At 40.4% G+C, this 17,619-nt stretch overlaps 2 non-coding genes across 2 annotated transcripts; both read right to left on the reverse strand.

The window, feature by feature from the left end:
* Nucleotides 1–257: 257 nt before the first annotated feature.
* LOC112782184 (small nucleolar RNA R71) lies at nt 258–365 on the reverse strand. The gene has a single exon (XR_003192919.1). It is a non-coding gene; the product is annotated as a small nucleolar RNA R71 (small nucleolar RNA).
* Nucleotides 366–16,487: 16,122 nt separating this feature from the next.
* Nucleotides 16,488–16,591, reverse strand: LOC112781931 (small nucleolar RNA R71). Its single transcript, XR_003192677.1, has one exon. It is a non-coding gene; the product is annotated as a small nucleolar RNA R71 (small nucleolar RNA).
* Between the last annotated feature and the right edge of the window lie 1,028 nt (nt 16,592–17,619).

Below are 17,619 nucleotides of genomic sequence, written 5' to 3' on the forward strand. Positions count from 1 at the left end.
TTCATGCTAACAATTTTGAGTTGAAACCTTAACTCATCACACTTGTCCAGAATAATTGTTCATACGGTGGGGGTGCCCAAGAGGACCCAAACCAACATCTCACTACATTTTTGAGGATTTGCGACACTGTAAAGTCAAATGGTGTACACCCTGACACTGCAAAGTGGCTGGAAGCATTTTCCAAGGAAAGCTTGACCACTTGGGATGATGTTGTGAACAAGTTTCTAGCAAGATTCTAGCTTCTACAGAGAGTCAATAGACTAAGAGCTGAGGTGCAAACCTTCAGACAGTAAGATGGTGAAACCATGTATGAGGCCTAGGAGAGGTTCAAAGATTTGACAAGGAAATGCCCACCGGATATGTTCAATGAGTGGGTGCAATTGCACATCTTCTATGAGGGACTGCTATATGAGTCAAAGCAAGCAGTAGATCATTCTTCAGAGGGCTCACTCAACAAGAAAACCATTGAAGAAGCCATAGATGTCATAGAGACTGTAGTTGAGAATGAGTACTTCTATGCTTCAGATAAAACTCAAAAGAGAGGAGTAATGGAGCTCAATTCTATGGATGCTTTGTTAGCCCAAAATAAGGTGATCACTGCACAACTAGCAACCTTAACCAAGAAGGTGGAGAAGAATCAAGTCTCAGCTATTCAAGCCCAAGTCCCTCCACAAGAAGGAGATGCACCAGAAGTTGAATGTGAATGGGAGCAAGCTAACTATGTGAACAACCCATCTATACCACCATATGATCCAAACTCCAAGACATACAACTCAGGTTGGAAGAACCACCCAAATTTTGGGTGGGGAAACCAACAAAGCCACAATCAAGACCACAAACCATACTAACCCAACCAATACAACAACCACAACCCCAACCATCAATAAAGCAACAACAGATCCTACCACAACTCACACAATACACCATACCACAACTCACACAACTCACACAACCAACAACTACACAACAGCCACCACCAAGATACATCATCCTCAACTATGGAACCATGTGAAACCAACATCAATTTTTCAAAATTGGAGGCTGCCATAGCATAATTGTCAGCCTAACTGACAGGAACCATTTCCACTATCCTGGAGAGACAAATACAAGCTGAAAGAAAGATAGATGCAAACCAAGAGGAGTTCAGATCCAACATAAGAAATCAAGGGGCAGCAATTTCGAAATTGGAAGCACAAGTGGGGAGCTTGTCTAAACAAATACCAATGTCTACACCTAGATTTTCCAGTGATACCATGGCCAACCCAAGAAGGAAATGTAAGGTCATCACAGTAAGAAGTAGAAGGATTGTAGAAGAAGCACCCCCAAGCCAGAGCAACCAAGACGAAGTAGCTACAAAGGAACCTGAAACCAAGAAAGAAGAAGAGACCCTTGCACCATCCTCACCAAAGCAAGTTCTAAAACTCTATGTGCCACAAGCACTCTACCCACAAAGGCTGAGGAAGGATGGGAAAGACAACCAGTTCTCTAGATTCTTAGAAATCTTCAAGAAGCTCCAGATCAACATACCTTTTGCTGAGGCACTAGAGCAAATGCTACTTTATGCTAAATTTTTAAAGGAGCTCATGACAAGGAAGAGGAACTGGGGTGAAAAAGAAACCATAGTGTTGACTGAGGAGTGCAGTGCCACCATACAAAAGAAACTTCTTCAAAAGATGAAAGACCCTGGGAGCTTCCCAATTCCCTGCATCATAGGTGATATCAACATTGAGAAAGCATTGTGCAATCTGGGGGCTAGCATCAACCTCATGTCCTTGGCAATGATGAAAAGGATGAGGATTGAGGAAGCCAAACCAACAAGAATAGCACTCCAGTTGGTTGACAGAACATTTAAGTTTCCTCATGGGGTAGTGGACGATTTGTTGGTGAAACTGGGAGAGTTCATCTTCCAGCTGATTTTGTTGTTCTTGACATGGAGGAAGAAGCCAACACATCAATCATCCTAGGAAGGCCATTCCTAGTTACTGCTGGAGCCATTATCGATGTTCAAAAAGGGGAGCTAGTCTTGAGATTGCATGAGGAGAGGATAGTCTTCAATGTCTTCAAGGCCATGAGTTACCCCAAGGAATCCATTGGAGAATGCATGATGGTGGACACAATTGAAGATCTTGTTCAAAGAGTCCTAGAGGAAGAACAATGTGAAGTAATCACAAAGCAAGATCAACAAGCTCCATGTGGTGAACTACCACTAGAGACTATGGAAAGACCAATTATGCTGGACAAGACAAGTAACATGGAAGTGGAGACACCAAAATTGGAACTAAAGGCCCTGCCTCCAAGCTTGAAATATGCTTACTTGGGTGATAACAACACATACCCAATGATCATCAATTCAAGTTTGAATGAACAACAAGAAGAGGAGCTAATCCAAGTACTAAAACAACACAAGGTTGCTATAGGGTGGACACTTGCAGACTTAAAGGGGATCAGCCCTTCAATGTGCATGCACAAAATCTTACTTGAAAAAGGTGCAAAGCCCTCAAGACAGCAACAGAGAAGGCTAAACCCAACAATGAATGAAGTAGTACAAAAAGAGGTGCTAAAGTTGTGGCAAGCAGGGGTCATTTACCCCATCTCAGATAGCCCTTGGGTAAGCCTTGTGCAAGTAGTCCCCAAGAAAGGAGGGATCACTGTTGTACCAAATAAGAAGAATGAGATGCCACAGAGGTTTATAATGGAATAAAATTGTTTGACGTGTGGGGAATTAATTTTATGGGACCATTCCCATCTTCCTACTCAAACAATTATATATTGATGGCTGTAGATTATGTGTCAAAGTGGGTAGAAGCTATAGCCACAGCAACAAATGACAACAAGGTTATGATAAGCTTCTTGAGAAGAAATATCTTCAGCCGATTTGGAGTTCCTAGAGCCCTTATTAGTGATGGAGGGACACACTTCAACAACAAGTAACTTGAGACACTCCTACTCAAGTATGGAGTCAAGCACAAAGTGGCAACCCCATACAATTCATAGACCAACGGGCAAGCTGAGATATCAAACAGAGAACTCAAGAGAATCCTTGAAAGGACAGTTGGAAATTCAAGAAAGGAGTGGTCCAAAAAGCTGGATGATGCATTATGGGCCTATAGGATAGCCTTCAAGACACCTATTGGGATGTCTCCATTCCAACTGGTGTTTGGAAAGGCTTGTCACATACCAGTGGAGCTTGAACATAGAGCATTTTGGGCTCTAAAAATGTTGGACTTTAATGATCAAGCTGCTGGAGAAAGAAGGCTAATGCAACTCAATGAGATGGAAGAATTCATAAATCAGGCATATGAGAATGCCAAGATTTACAAGGAGAACACAAAGAGGTGGCATGATCAAAAGATAGCAAGGAGAGAGTTCACAGAAGGTCAGAAAGTGCTGCTGTACAATTCAAGACTCAAGTTCTTCCCGGGGAAGCTTAAGTCTTGATGATCAGGACCCTTTACCATCCTTAAAGTATCCCCTATGGTCATGTAGAGCTCATGGAGGACAAAACACAGAGAACTTTCACTATGAATGGCCATAGACTCAAGCATTACTTGGGCGACTCACTGGATGAGCAGAGAGTGAGCTACAACCTTAACTAAAGAAGGAAGAACGTCAAGCTAGTGATGATAAAGAAGCGGGTTGGGAGGCACCCCAACACTTATATCCTTTTGATTTATTACTTTTTAGAAGTAGCTTAAAATTGTTAATTTAGAGAGTTCAAGATCCAGTTTAATACTTTTGTTTCCTTGCTTTCTAGAAGTAATTGTAAGTGGTAGGTTAGGTAGTTTAAATATCAATTTTAAGTGTTTGGTAGTTAGAGAATCTTCAATTTGTTTTCTTTTTCTGAAAGTGCAATTTGATGAACACACTTACTGATGATGAGTAATTGGGCTGAGAACTAGCTAAAAAGCTAAGTTTGGTGTGGCCACTAACCCACTTAATCTAGGCCTACAACCATTTGAATGAATTAATTTTGAGAAGTAATCCCAGAGATTAAGTTTGGTGTGGCCATCACCATATGAAGATCACCTAGCAAGCCCAATACCATTCAAGTTTGAAAGCACTTAATAAATTAGTGGGTGCATAAAAGTTGGTTTTAAGGTGTTCAGAAGGAATTAGAAAGAAAGGGATGTGAAAGGATTGAAATTATTTCACGCTTATGAACACCTTAAAATCTAATGATGAACCCAATTTATTAGATGCAATGAGATTAAGTTTGGTGTCCCAAGGGACACTCATTAGTTGCAATTTAAATGACTCATAATATAGGGAATGTGACGGATTCTTTTGTCATTACTGATAGGGTTTTCGGTTTTCATTTTTTAGGAGAAAGGATGGGGCCCACATGATTGATAGCTCATTAAGCAAGGAGTCAAAGTGTACTTGCACTTTGAAACTCAATACATGCAGGAAGCCAAAAGGGATAAGGATTGGCACCTCTTCCCATGCTAGGCGCCACTTTCCAAGTGGAAAAACATTGAATTGCTTTTACTTCCCACTTTCCACCCCACATACTACACTTTTCACCCCTATAAAAGCCACTCATTTTTCCCACCACTCTCCACACTTCAAAACCCAAACCCCACCGCAACAGAACCTCCTCACTCTCTCTCTTCTTTCTTTTCTTTCTCTTTACTATCTTCTGTTTTCTTTTCTTGATTGGGATAATCAAGTCCTAAGTTTGGTGTTGTAGCAAAACCCTATTTTGCTTACTCTCTTTCAATTTTCTTCAACCTTTCAAACCTCTTCTATCACCCCAATGGCACCACTAAGAGCCTCAGCATCAAAGAAAAGAAAGACCAAGGAACCAACCTCAGGATCCTCAAGTCACAATGAATACAAGTTTCTCTCATCATTCAACCAAAACCAATTTTATGGTTGGGTGAGTGAGAGGCAAATCATTCCAGAGGTTGGCTTCCAACTTGGGAGGAATGAGCATCCTAAAATCATCAGGGAAATCAACAGCAGGGAATGGGCATTCTTGTGCAACCAACCAAGGAAGGTGGTGGAGAGCTTAGTTAGAAAATTTTATGCCAATGCAGTGCCTCAGCCCGGGCAACCCTATGGCTATCTTAGCTATATGAGAGGGAAGGCCATTGACTACAGCCCCTCCAACATAGATAGGATATTGATGGTGAAGCAAACAAGTGCCACCCGAAGTTATAAAGAGAGGATGAAGCAACAAGACCCAGGGTTTGATGAAATCCTAAATGAAATTTGCGTGCTGAATATGCAGTTGATAAATGACAAGGATAGAAGACCCAATCAGCTGAGGAGAAGAGATTTGAGCCCCCAGACCAGAGGGTGGCTGGACTTTGTGAGAAGGTCTCTCAATCCCACATCCAACATTTCCGAGGTGACATTAGAGGGGGCTGTGCTCATATACAGCATCATGAAGGGAGAAAACGTGAATGTTGGGGAGATGATTGCCAGCAACATTAATAGGGTGCTGAAAAGCACCAAGGATAGCACAAGGTTGGCATTCCCCAGCATCATCCAAAGGCTATGTGATGAAGCAGGGGTTGAGAAGATCATTGATGAGGTGCTAGTGGATCAAGAGAAGCCCATAACTACCAAGAAGATAGCCAAAGTGGTAGCTGTTAACCCACTTCAGAGGGCTAGGGAACACAGAGCTCATGCTCATATACCACAAGAACAATCACAACAAGAAGAAGGGGCTAAAGATCAACCACACTACCTGGCACTTCAACCACCACCATACCATCAATACCAACAATTTCCTGAAGGTTTCAATTGGGAGCAATTGCAAGGAGACATATACCAAATGAGAGGAGATATACACCACCTGAGAGAGGATGTCAACCAACTCAAAGAACAACAAAAACAATGGGACCAAGTGAATGAGAACATACAACAACTCCAAGGGAGTATGGAGCACATGAGGAAGGAGCAGCAAGATCAGTTTGACTGGGGAGAGATGCAAGGTGCACTCAACAAAATAGTGGAGCAAAACAGATGGCAACAGAGGAACCTTGCTGAGTTTAGGCATCTTTATGATGCTAGAACCATTTCAAGGAGGCAATATGATATCAACACACAAGAAGCTAAATCACTTGTGTAATGCTGTGGCAGCCTTGAACCTCGGATACCCAACATCCATGCAAGGAATGGAGGAGTTAAGTGCGAGACAAGAGGAAATTCTGGCTAAGCATAAGGAGGATGAAAGAAATTACATGAGAAGTCTAGGATTTTGGAAGCCCAAGGACACAAAGGCACAAGAGGGATCCTGATAAACCCTATTTGTAGGGTTTATCTTGTGCTTGATTTAGGGGATTTTACAAGCTTTTACACACATTTATTCAATGAAACAGCTTGGTTTCATGATTGTCTCCTAATTTGCACTTTAGTGTGAAAAGATGCTTTCTACGTCTTTAATTAGCTAAATTCAATTCATCTTTGATTCCACTAGATGCCTTGATTTGTTTGTTAAATGATTTTAGGTTGAAAAGGCTATGAAGGATCAAAGGAGTGAAGAGGAAAGAATGCAAAATGGAGAACACATGGAAAAAAGCAAAAGAATTGGATATGTCCATGATGCACGGAAACTTGTCTCTCAACAATTTCCCTCGGCAAGTATACCGAATTGTCGTCAAGTAAAAACTCACAATAGAGTGAGGTCGAATCCCACAGGGATTGATTGGTCAATCAACTTTAATTAGAGGAATGTTCTAGTTCAGCTAAGCAGAATTTGATGTGAGAGTTGCAGGAAATTAAATGGAGGAAAGTAAATAGTAGAAAATGTAAATGCCGGGAATAAAGAGCTGAATATAAATGACAGAAAGTAAATTGTAGAATCTTAAATGGGGAATGGGGAATTTAGCATGAAAGTAAATTGCAGAAGTTAAAGAGAATGGGTAAGATCAGAAATGGGGAGTTCATTGGGCTCAGGAGATGTTGTATTCTCCGGATCAAGTTCATCTTCATCTCTTCCTCAATCAATGCATTCATTGATCTCCTTGGCAATCTTAAGTGATTGAATTCCAATTCCTTGGTAATTCAATCTCTCAATTCTTGATCAATAGCCAATTCCTTGGTCTAGTTGCTCATGAGAAGAGATGAAGTGTGGTCACTGATTATACCACATGTATTTCCAAATCAAAATGTTGGTAGGATTATATGTCACTATATCCATCCAGATCCCAATTTGGTCTAACATGAGAAAGCATTTCTAGCATGATCTCTTCATTCCTCTTCCAAGGTTCCAAAGAGATCCAAGTATGAATAGCTTCTTTTCAAAGATAACTACCCAATTGGATGAAGATTGAAAGCTTTCTAGTAAAATCAAGAGAAAAAAAAGAGGAAGGATAATGAAAACTATTATTGATCCATCAAATTACAACAGAGCTCCCTAACCCAATGAAAAGGGTTTAGTTGTTCATAGCTCTAGGAATAGAAAATAAAGTTGGAGAATGCATTCTGAAAGTAAAACTAGAAGTTGCAGAGAAAGTAAAATTTTACAGAGAGTAGTTCTCCCTCCTCCCGAAAGCTTTCCTCTAGTTCAAAATTACTCCTATTTATACTACTCTTCTGATCTTCTAGTTGGCTCTTCAAGTCTTGGATATGGGCCTTTGGATCTTGAGTTGAAGCAGTTATCATCTTTAGTGGGCTCAGCTTCACTTGCAGAGAAAGTGTGCAGTAGGCATGGACTTTAGCTTAGGGCGTTAGTGGTGTTAACGTTAAGTGAAAATGTGGGGTCGAGAACGTTAGTGACAATCACCTTTTTCACTAACGTTCCTAACCCAAAATGGTCCACGTTAACTTCAACGTTAGTGGCACTAACGTGACCACTAACGTTGCCTCTTGGCCCATCGCAAACGTTACTAGGGTTTACCTTTCCCAATAACGTTGAGAGTACTCCTTTCTCCCTACGTTAGAGTTCACGTTAGTATAGTTAACGTGACCTTTAACGTAGGCTTGCCAAATCTTCGAGAGCGTTAGTGACACCTACCTTTTTCACTAACGCTCCAAAACGCCCCTTTCCCACGTTAGTGCCTCACGTTAATTACATTAACGTGACCACTAACGTGGTGTTGATTGCCATCTCCAACGTTAGTGACAAAGGTGAGTGTCACGAACGTTGGCTCATTATCCCTTTTCTCCATGTTAGCTTCCACGTTAATGTAATTAACGTGGTAACTAACGTGGCTCATCGTGGCTTAGTCCAACGTTAGTAACAAAGGTGAGTGTCACTAACGTTGGCGATTCCTTGCTCCTTCCACGTTAAAGTTCACGTTAAATAAGTTAACGTGGCTCTTAACGTAGCCAATATGGGCTTAGTCCAATGTTAGTGACAAAGGTGAGTGTCACTAACATTGGCATTATCTTTCTCTTCCACGTTAGATTTCACGTTAACTGAGTTAATGTGACTCTTAACTTGGCCAATTGCCCTTTTTGGAGCATTAGTGGCACTCACTTTTACCACTAATGCTTGGAGCTTCCTTTTTCTCCACGTTAACTACCACGTTAATGTAGTTAACGTGGTATTTAACGTGGGCTTTGATGACTTCGAAGACGTTATTGGCGATCACTTTTCTCATTAATGTTGCAAGCTAGCTCCCATTCCACGTTAGTGGTCACGTTAGTTAGACTAACGTGGCTACTAATGTGGCTTTTCTTTGCCTCCTTTGTCCTGAAATCAAGTAAATAAAGTGCATCAAAGTTCTAATCCAAGTTATGAGTCATGCATCATCCAATTTGTCATTAAATTCATGCATAATTCTCATGAAATCATATAAAATTCACAATGTTTGCTTGAATCAAGATGTAAGTAAAATTCTACCCAAAAATTGTTTATTTCCTAAGAAAATGCATGAAACTACCCTAAAACAGTAAAGAAAAGGTCAGTGAAACTGGCCGAAATGCCCTGGCATCACAACACCAAACTTAAAGCTTGCTTGTCCCTAAGAAAGTACTGAAACATGAGAATGATGAATGAAATGAGATGAGGAATGCATCATTATTGTGGAAGTCATGTCCTTGGTTTTATGGGGTTTCATGCATAGCAACTTAGGTTCATTCCTTTACTGGCTTTTAGACCTTTATCATGCCCTGGAATACTCACTTGATTGCAACCCTTGAGACTTTTATTTGTTGATCCCTTTGTCTTTTCAAAGTTCATTGCATCCTTAGGCTAAGTGTTTTGTGAAGGGGCGACTCTTGAAAATAAGCTTTCAGCCAACACTCCTGAACCAGTTGGTTCAAGGTGCTACATGTTGAAACACCCCTAAGGACTTACTCCCTCAAGTCTCTCTCCCCCATACATGCACACCACAGGCACATGGTTTGTTATTTTCTTTCCTTGAGGCCTTGGTGTCCATCACCTCTTTGGGTTACTAAATGTTCAGTAACAAGGTTGCTCTTGATAGTGAATTTTCAGTTGATAATCCCGGGTTAGTTAACCTAAGTTACCAAGTGATGAAGCACTCCTAAGAATTTATTCATCCAAGCAGATCCTTGGTACAAGAGCACCACAGACACATCCCTTAAGATTCAAGCCCTTGGTGCCTAAACTTATTTCTTATTACTTTTCTTTCTTTTTCAACTCTTATTGTTCTTTTCTTTTTTTTTATTAGGATCTTGTTATTTAGCTGGTCTCATGGGGTGTGTTTCAAGCATATGACTTCAGGACAGATAGTTGCCTTCCTACCTTGTTGGTGAACCAACTTAGCTAATCTATTACCACACCACAAACTTAGGAACTTACTCCACAATATGAACCTTACTCTGGTCTTTCATAGCATACATTCTCTTTTTATTTGATTCAAAAGGATAAGCATACAAGTAAGCAAGGTGAAGATGCAGCAGTAACATTAGACTAGCAAGCATAGACCTAAGCAATGACAACTTAAAGGCAAAATTTAAAATCCTAAACTACCATGGAAACATGTTCTATTTACATGATTTTCCTTATTTAAAGCTTTGAAAAAGATGGAACAAAGAGGGAACTCCACCACCTTTTACTCATTGGGGTGCTCATGCTCTCCCTCTTGTTTGTCCTCTTTGTGTCCACTTGTGTTTCCTCGTATCCGTGCTAGTCTGGCTTTCTTCTACTCCTTGAGTGCCTTCCTTACTGATTCATGACTCTTTTCTACCCTCTCTCTTTCTTCTCGCGCTAATTCATCCTTTACTTCTTCATATCTTGTGATTCCCGGGTGCAGTACAGGCAGTTGTCCAACTAAGTATCCGAGCCTGGCTTGAGTGTTTACATGATGTCCAGTCTCGTTCATGTAAACTCCTTCTGCGAACGCTCTGTATTCGTCAATGAGTTCTGCCTGTTCCAATTTTTTCCGATGCATTTCATGTATGTGTGCACCTTGATGTACTTGGATGTTGACTAGCTTTTGGATGTCTTCTTGTTGTTGATCTTGCCTTTGCTCTATCCTGTGGAAGGATTCACCCCAATGTTTCACGTGTTCCAGTTGCTGCTCCATCATTTGCTTTTGCCATTCCCCTTGTCGATTCATCCATCCAGAAAGTAATTCTTCTTGACGGCTTACCAATTGTAACTGTAACTCTTTCTGTGCCCCTTGATTTTACAAGTATTGTCTAAATAAGCCATCAATGGCTTCCTGTAGTTGGTGCATGTCTAAAGGGGCTTGCTCCTCTAAGTTTTGTCCTTCTACTACTTGATGGGCTGGCCTCTTTCTTGGCTTTCTTTAAGGTAAGGGAGATGCAACAGCATGCATCCGTCAAATAGTAATTGGGATGCCCACTTTTATCTACTCGGTGTCCTCATCCTCGAACACCACCCCAGCCCTGTCACACAAACGAAAAATAGTGCTGGGGTAGCCTATCCTTCCTCCAGAATCGCTCTTTTTAGCCATCTTTCTAATACCTTGGGCTATCAGTTCATGGACCTTGATCTCTCCCCCTTTTAGTAAACATTGCACCATTGTTGCTCTCTTAAGATTCACCTCTGAGTTATTCCCGGCAGGAAGGATAGATCTCCTCACAATTTCAAACCACCTCTTTACTTCAGGGGTGAGGTCCCCTCTCTTGATGAACTTAGGTTTCCCTTGAGGATCTCGTACCCAATCAGCTCCTTGCATACAAATATCTTGTACAATCTGGTCATGATTGGGGCTGCCATCTATTCTGGAGTGATAGCTTTCTTCTGCAAATGATATGGCCCGTAGCTTTAACGCCCTCATGATGCTCATGGGGCTGAAGTCCACGGTTACCCCTCTCACGAAGCTTATATAGGAGTCATCTGCCTTATCATACCTGACTACATTTGCATAAAACTCTCTTACAAGAGTTGCATTTACTTTTATGACTAGGTCAGTAAGGAGCTCCCATCTCCTCTTTTTCACCTTCTCCGTGATTTCGGGGCACTCAGTTTTTCTGACTTGAAAGCCTAGCTCATATATGATCCTTATCAACCATCCATCCATATTGCAATGCATGGTGAAAGGTTTTGAATTTCTTCTCATCGAAAGGGCGTTGCTGATGAACAGGATTTTTGCCAGTAAAGAATGTCATAAAAATAGTCGCGTTGTAGAATAGTCTCTAAACCAACAAAAATCCCTTTCGTGCAAACGTTTTGGTTGTCACAAGTAACAAACCCCTTAAAAATTATTAACCGAGTATTCAAACCTCGGGTAGTCTTTTCAAGGAACTGCAGGGAAGTATGTTCTTATTATTGGCTATAAAGGTTGTAATCGGGGTTTAGAAGATGAGAAGCAAGTGATTTAAATGGCAATAAACATCAATAAATAACTGTAAAGCAACTTTTGGCAGGGTAAGAGAAATTGGAAGTCAAACTTGGTTATACCTCTCAACAATAATGAAAGTTGAATCTTAATTCCTCTTAGTCAACCTTTAAAGCAAAGGAAAGTCAAGGGACTAATTAGTTTGACCTTCGAATCCTATTTATTTCCTAAGAAAAAGTTGGGATTATTGAAGTTCAGTTCAATTAGCAAGATAACGATTATCAATTATGCTGAGTTTGATAATGTTGAGTTACTGATTTCTTAACCAAGACCAAAAGGAGAAAAAGTAAAATTGCTGGAATAAAAATGTCCTTAGATGGGAAGCAAAAATATCTTAATTCAAAGAGAACAATAATAAACTGAAATACCTCAAATAATCATTAATTCAAATCATAACATGGAAACGGTTCATAAGCCAATCTGGCAACATTTATAGATACGAATAAAAGCATTAAAGTAAAAGTAGCATAGAAACATAGATTAAAGTAAATATTAAACCTGGATCGAGAGTCACTCTTAAAAACTAAGAGAAGTCCTAAATCCTAATCCTAAGAGAGAGAGAGGAGAGAACCTCCCTCAAAACTAAATCTAAATCATGGAAAGTGAAAAGTTGCGAGCTCTCCCTGAATGGATGCATTCCCCCACTTCATAACCTCTGGTCTATGCCTTCTGGACTTGGATTTAGGCTAAAAAGGGCTTCAGAATTCGCTATGAGCGTTTTCTGCAATTTCTAGTGCGTGGCCTCTGTCACACGTCCACGTGGGTCACGCGGTCGCGTCGTTCGGAGCTTTTTCTTGCCACGCGGTCGCGTTTGTCATGCGACCGCGTCGCTGCTTCTTTGCGCTTGGCACGCGTCCGCGTCGCCCATGCGATCGCGGGGATGCCAATTTCCTTAGAAGCTCCGTTTTGTGCTTTCCTTCCAATGTTGTATGTTTCCTTTCCATCCTTTAAGTCATTCTGTCTTAGAAAATCTGAAACTACTCAACACACTAATCACGGCATCGAATGGAAATAAAGGTAATTAAAATAATTAATTTTAAAGCTTAGGAAACATGTTTTTCACATATATCACATAATAAGGAAGGGAAAGTAAAACCATACAATTAATATGAATAAGTGGGTGAAGGATTGAATAAATCACTCAAATTAAGCACAAAATACATCATAAAATATGGGTTTATCAACCTCCCCACACTTAAACAATAGCATGTCCTCATGCTAAATCCAAGGTAAAGAATAAGGTAAGGTTAAAGTGGTGGAATGTTATGCAATGCAACCTATTCTAAATGCAACTACCTACATGAATGATGCATTATGCAATTCTAATTTATTCACTCATATATAAAGCTTACAGGTAGTTAAATTAATTCACATTCTCAAGGAGTCATATATGTATATATGGCCAAGCCTTAGATAATCAATAAGCACTTTTACAATTGAGATGGGAGAAGAAACATTTGCAAGACAATTAGATAATTCAAACAGAGATAAATGTTAATGAGCTATTGAATCCTCACTGGATTTGTGTTTACTCTCTAGTTACTCAGTGTTTATTGGGTTAATCACTCTATTCCTCTTTTTATTCTTCCTTTCTATAACTTTGTTCTTCATCTAACCAATCAACAATTATAGAATACAATTGATGCCAAGGCATCATAGGCTAGTTTCACTAGCAATTTTCTGTTAGTTTTAGTTGTTTTATGCATTTTCTTGAGCTTAAAGTAACCAAAAATGGGTAAATGAAGAACAAAGTAATGAACCATCCAAACAATATGATTTTGATGCAAATTCCATGAGTTTTAGTTATATTACTTAAATGCTATGAATGAAAGATTTCTCATGAAATTTTGCAAGACTTTGATGCAATTGTTTGGATGATTTCAGGGAAGAAGAGGCTAAGCAAGGAAGCAACAAAATCAATAAAGGAAGCTTGTATATAACATGTGGAGTTTAAGTTCCAGTTTAAGCCTAAACTGGAGCTTAAACGCCAAAATCATGAAGGATAAGAAATGCTGGGATTGAAGTTTAACCTCCAGTTTGACCTCAAACTGGAGGTTAAACGCCAGAATGAGTAAGCCACCCAGGGAGGAGTTCCACGTTTAACCTCCAGTTTGACCTCAAACTGGAGGTTAAACGCCAGAACCAGGAAGAGTACCAGGGGCCATTCCACGTTTAAGCTCCAGTTTGACTCAAACTGGAGCTTAAACGTGTTCGATAGTTTCTCCACTCCAGGGTTGCTCTCTCCACCTCCACGTTTAACCTCCAGTTTGACCCCAAACTGGAGGTTAAACGTGTTCGACACCTCCAGGGCCACCATTCCAAGCTTCCACGTTTAACCTCCAGTTTGACCTCAAACTGGAGGTTAAACGTGTTCGACCTCCAGGATGCCTCATTCCTTTTCCACGTTTAACCTCCAGTTTAACCTTAAACTGGAGGTTAAACGTGTTCGACTACATTACTCTCCAGGGCTACCATTCTTCCATTTCCACGTTTAAGCTTCAGTTTAACCTTAACTGAAGCTTAAACGTGCTTTTACAAATGGCCTCACTGGAAGTATCTGGCGTTTAAGTTGCAGTTTAAGCTTAAACTACAACTTAAACGCCACTCTTGAAAAGGGTTTCTGGGCCAAAAATATTGTGATTTAAGTTAGTCTTTGAGCACAATTATTAACTTAAACTTACTTTGGTATGAAACCCAATTGAATATCATGGTTTATGGGATTGGGCCTGAAGGATTGATGAGTTTGAAATCTCAATTTGTTGAGTCATGTGTCATTATTTGATTATCACTAAGTTGGCTCAATAAATGTTACAGGACTTGGATCAACAACCTCATCAAGATTATGGATCATAAACCCAAGGCAAAAGGAAAGCAAGGAGAGGCCTCAAAGCCCAAGAAGCACAACTGAAGCTCAATATAGAAAGTGTATAAATAGGATAGAAGTTAAGTTAGAGAGGACTTTACTTTCACTTTGAGCTAGTTTTTCCTTTTCTTTGTAATTGAATTCAGAGCTATGATTCACTAAACCCCCTTTCATTGGGTTAGGGAGCTCTATTGTAATTCAATGAATCAATAATAGTTTATCTTCTTCTTCAATCTTTTCTCTTGAATTTTGTTAGAAAGCTTCTCGATCTAATTCCATTGAGTAGTTGTCTTGGGAAAGAGACTACTCATACTTGGAATCCTTCGGAGCCTTGGGAAAGGAATGGAGGATTCATGCTAGAGAAGCTTTCTCACAGTGGATTGGATTGGGGTTTGGATGGATATTGTGACATGTAATCCTACCAAATTGTGGTTCATGAAATTGTGTGGTATAATCAGTGATCAAGCATCATCTCTTCTTATGAACATTTAAACCAAGGGATTGGGAATTTGTTTGTTTTTAGAGAGCATTGGTGAGCCAAGGAATTGGGATCCAATCATATAAGATTGCCAAGCAAAATTCAATGAATGCATTGGTTGAGGAAGAGATATACATGTTTTGATTCGGAGATTTCAATATCTCCTAAACCCAATGAATTCCCCATTTCTGATTTCACTTTCTCTTTACATTCTGCAATTCAATTCTTGCAATCACCCCCATTCCCTTTTAATTTCAGCAATTTACATTCTGCTCTTTAATTCATGCAATTTAAGATTCGGCCATTTAATTTTCTTGTCATTTACTTTTCCCGCCAATTTTACATTCCGCAATTCTCATCTCAATTCTTGATTCCGCTCAACTAGAACACACTTCTAATCCGAATTGCTCAATCAACCAATCCTTGTGGGATTCGACCTCACTCTATTGTGAGTTTTTACTTGACGACGATAACCGGTGCACTTGCCGGAAGGAATTTTGCCGATCGTGCAATTTCCTAAATCGTAGCATAACTAGTTTATGTGCATCAAGTTTATGGCGCCGTTGCCGGGGATTGGTTTTCGATTGACAATTCTCAAATTGGAAGCTAACTAGATTGAGCAATTTTCTCTTGCTTTGTTAATTCTGTTCTAGATATTTGTTGAATTTTAATTTCTGCACTTGGTTACATGCTTTCCTTCTTTATGCCTTTAAATTCATGCAACTAACTCACTGACTCACTAACTGTTTGATTTAATTCCTCAATTGATCTAACCATACTCTTCCATTAACCAAGAGTATTTTACTTGTTTGTGTTTGAGCTGTGTTCTTGTATGACAGGTAGGAGAGGAGAGACATCAACTCCTCCATATACCGAACCGGAAAGGACCCTTCATAGACTTAGAAGGGAAGCAAGAGGGAAGATAGTAGTGGGAGAAGAGGAATCTGAAGGAGAATCTGAGGACAATTTTGAGGAAGCTCTAGATCTCAACATGGATAGAGAAGTTCACAACCATGAGAGAGCTGATGGAAACAATGCCATTCCTGAGAGGAGGGTTCTTAGTTCATACATAAACCCAACCTCTGGGAATTGTGGTAGTAGCATCCAGAAACCACCCATTCAGGCCAACAATTTTGAGCTCAAGCCACAGCTAATATCATTGGTGGAAAATCATTGTTCCTTTGGAGGAAATGCTAATGAAGACCCAAACCAACATCTCACAAAATTCCTGAGAATTTGTGACACTGTGAAGTCCAATGGAGTCCAGGAAGATGCCTATAAACTGCTCTTGTTCCCATTTTCACTTAGGGACAAGGCAGCTAAGTGGCTGGAATCATTCCCAAGGGGGAGTCTAACCACATGGGATGAGGTGGAAGGCAAGTTTCTGGCACGTTTCTACCCTCCACAAAAGGTCAATAGGCTTCGATCTGAGGTCCAGACTTTTAGACAACAAGATGGTGAAACTCTCTACGAGGCATGGGAGAGATTCAAGGACTTGACAAGGAAATGCCCACCAAACATGTTCCATGATTGGGTGCAATTGCACATCTTCTATGATGGGCTCTCTTATGAATCAAGGAAGGCTGTAGACCATTCATCAGGAGGTTCATTGAACAAGAAAAAGACTGTGGAAGAAGCCATTGAAGTGATCGAGACAGTGGCTGAAAATGAATACTACTATGCATCAGAAAGGCACAACACTAAGGGAGTCATGGAGCTGAACCAGGTTGATACAATTCTGGCCCAAAACAAGGTGTTTGCCAAGCAACTAGCAGAACTTACCAGGCAATTAGAAACAAAGCAAGTGACTGCAATACACACACAAGATCAAGAGGAAGTAGGCATTGAAGGAGGTGATTGGGAAGAGGCCAATTATGTGGGAAACCAACAAAGGCAATCATATGATCCACACTCCAACACTTACAACCCAGGCTGGAGAAACCACCCAAACTTTGGGTGGGGAAACCAACAAACCCAACCACAAAACCACAAACCTTACAACCACAACCAACAAAACAATTCCACATACCAAAACTCCAACCAAAGATCATACCAAGCCACACAACACACTTACCCCCAATCGTCATACCATGACCAAAGTAATCAACCTACCCAACCCAATCCTAACCAACAATTTCAAGATCAATTAAACCGGATGGAAGGAATGATGGCAACCATGAGTCAAGACATAATTGAATTGAAAAGCTTCAGGGATGATGTGAGGACTACCTTAAGAAACCATGGTGAAAAACTCAAATGGATGGAATCTCTAGTAGGAGAGCTATCTCGACAGGCCCCCAAATCAACTGCAGTGTTCCCTAGTGACACAGAAAAGAATCCTAAAGGGGAACAAAAGAGAGTAAGATGGGAAGAATGCAAGGCCATCACCGTATTGAAGGAAGTCTCAGAAGAAGGAATCAGGCCCTCAGAGCACGAACCAGAAATCTTGAAAGAAGGTGTGGAAGAAGTTAGGCAGGAAGGTGGAACTGAGCAAGCCAAGGAACTGCAAAAAGGCATGATGGAAATATACCAACCAAAAGCACCATTTC

Source organism: Arachis hypogaea, chromosome 19 (assembly GCF_003086295.3).
Source record: "Arachis hypogaea cultivar Tifrunner chromosome 19, arahy.Tifrunner.gnm2.J5K5, whole genome shotgun sequence".
Taxonomy (NCBI): Eukaryota; Viridiplantae; Streptophyta; class Magnoliopsida; order Fabales; family Fabaceae; genus Arachis; species Arachis hypogaea.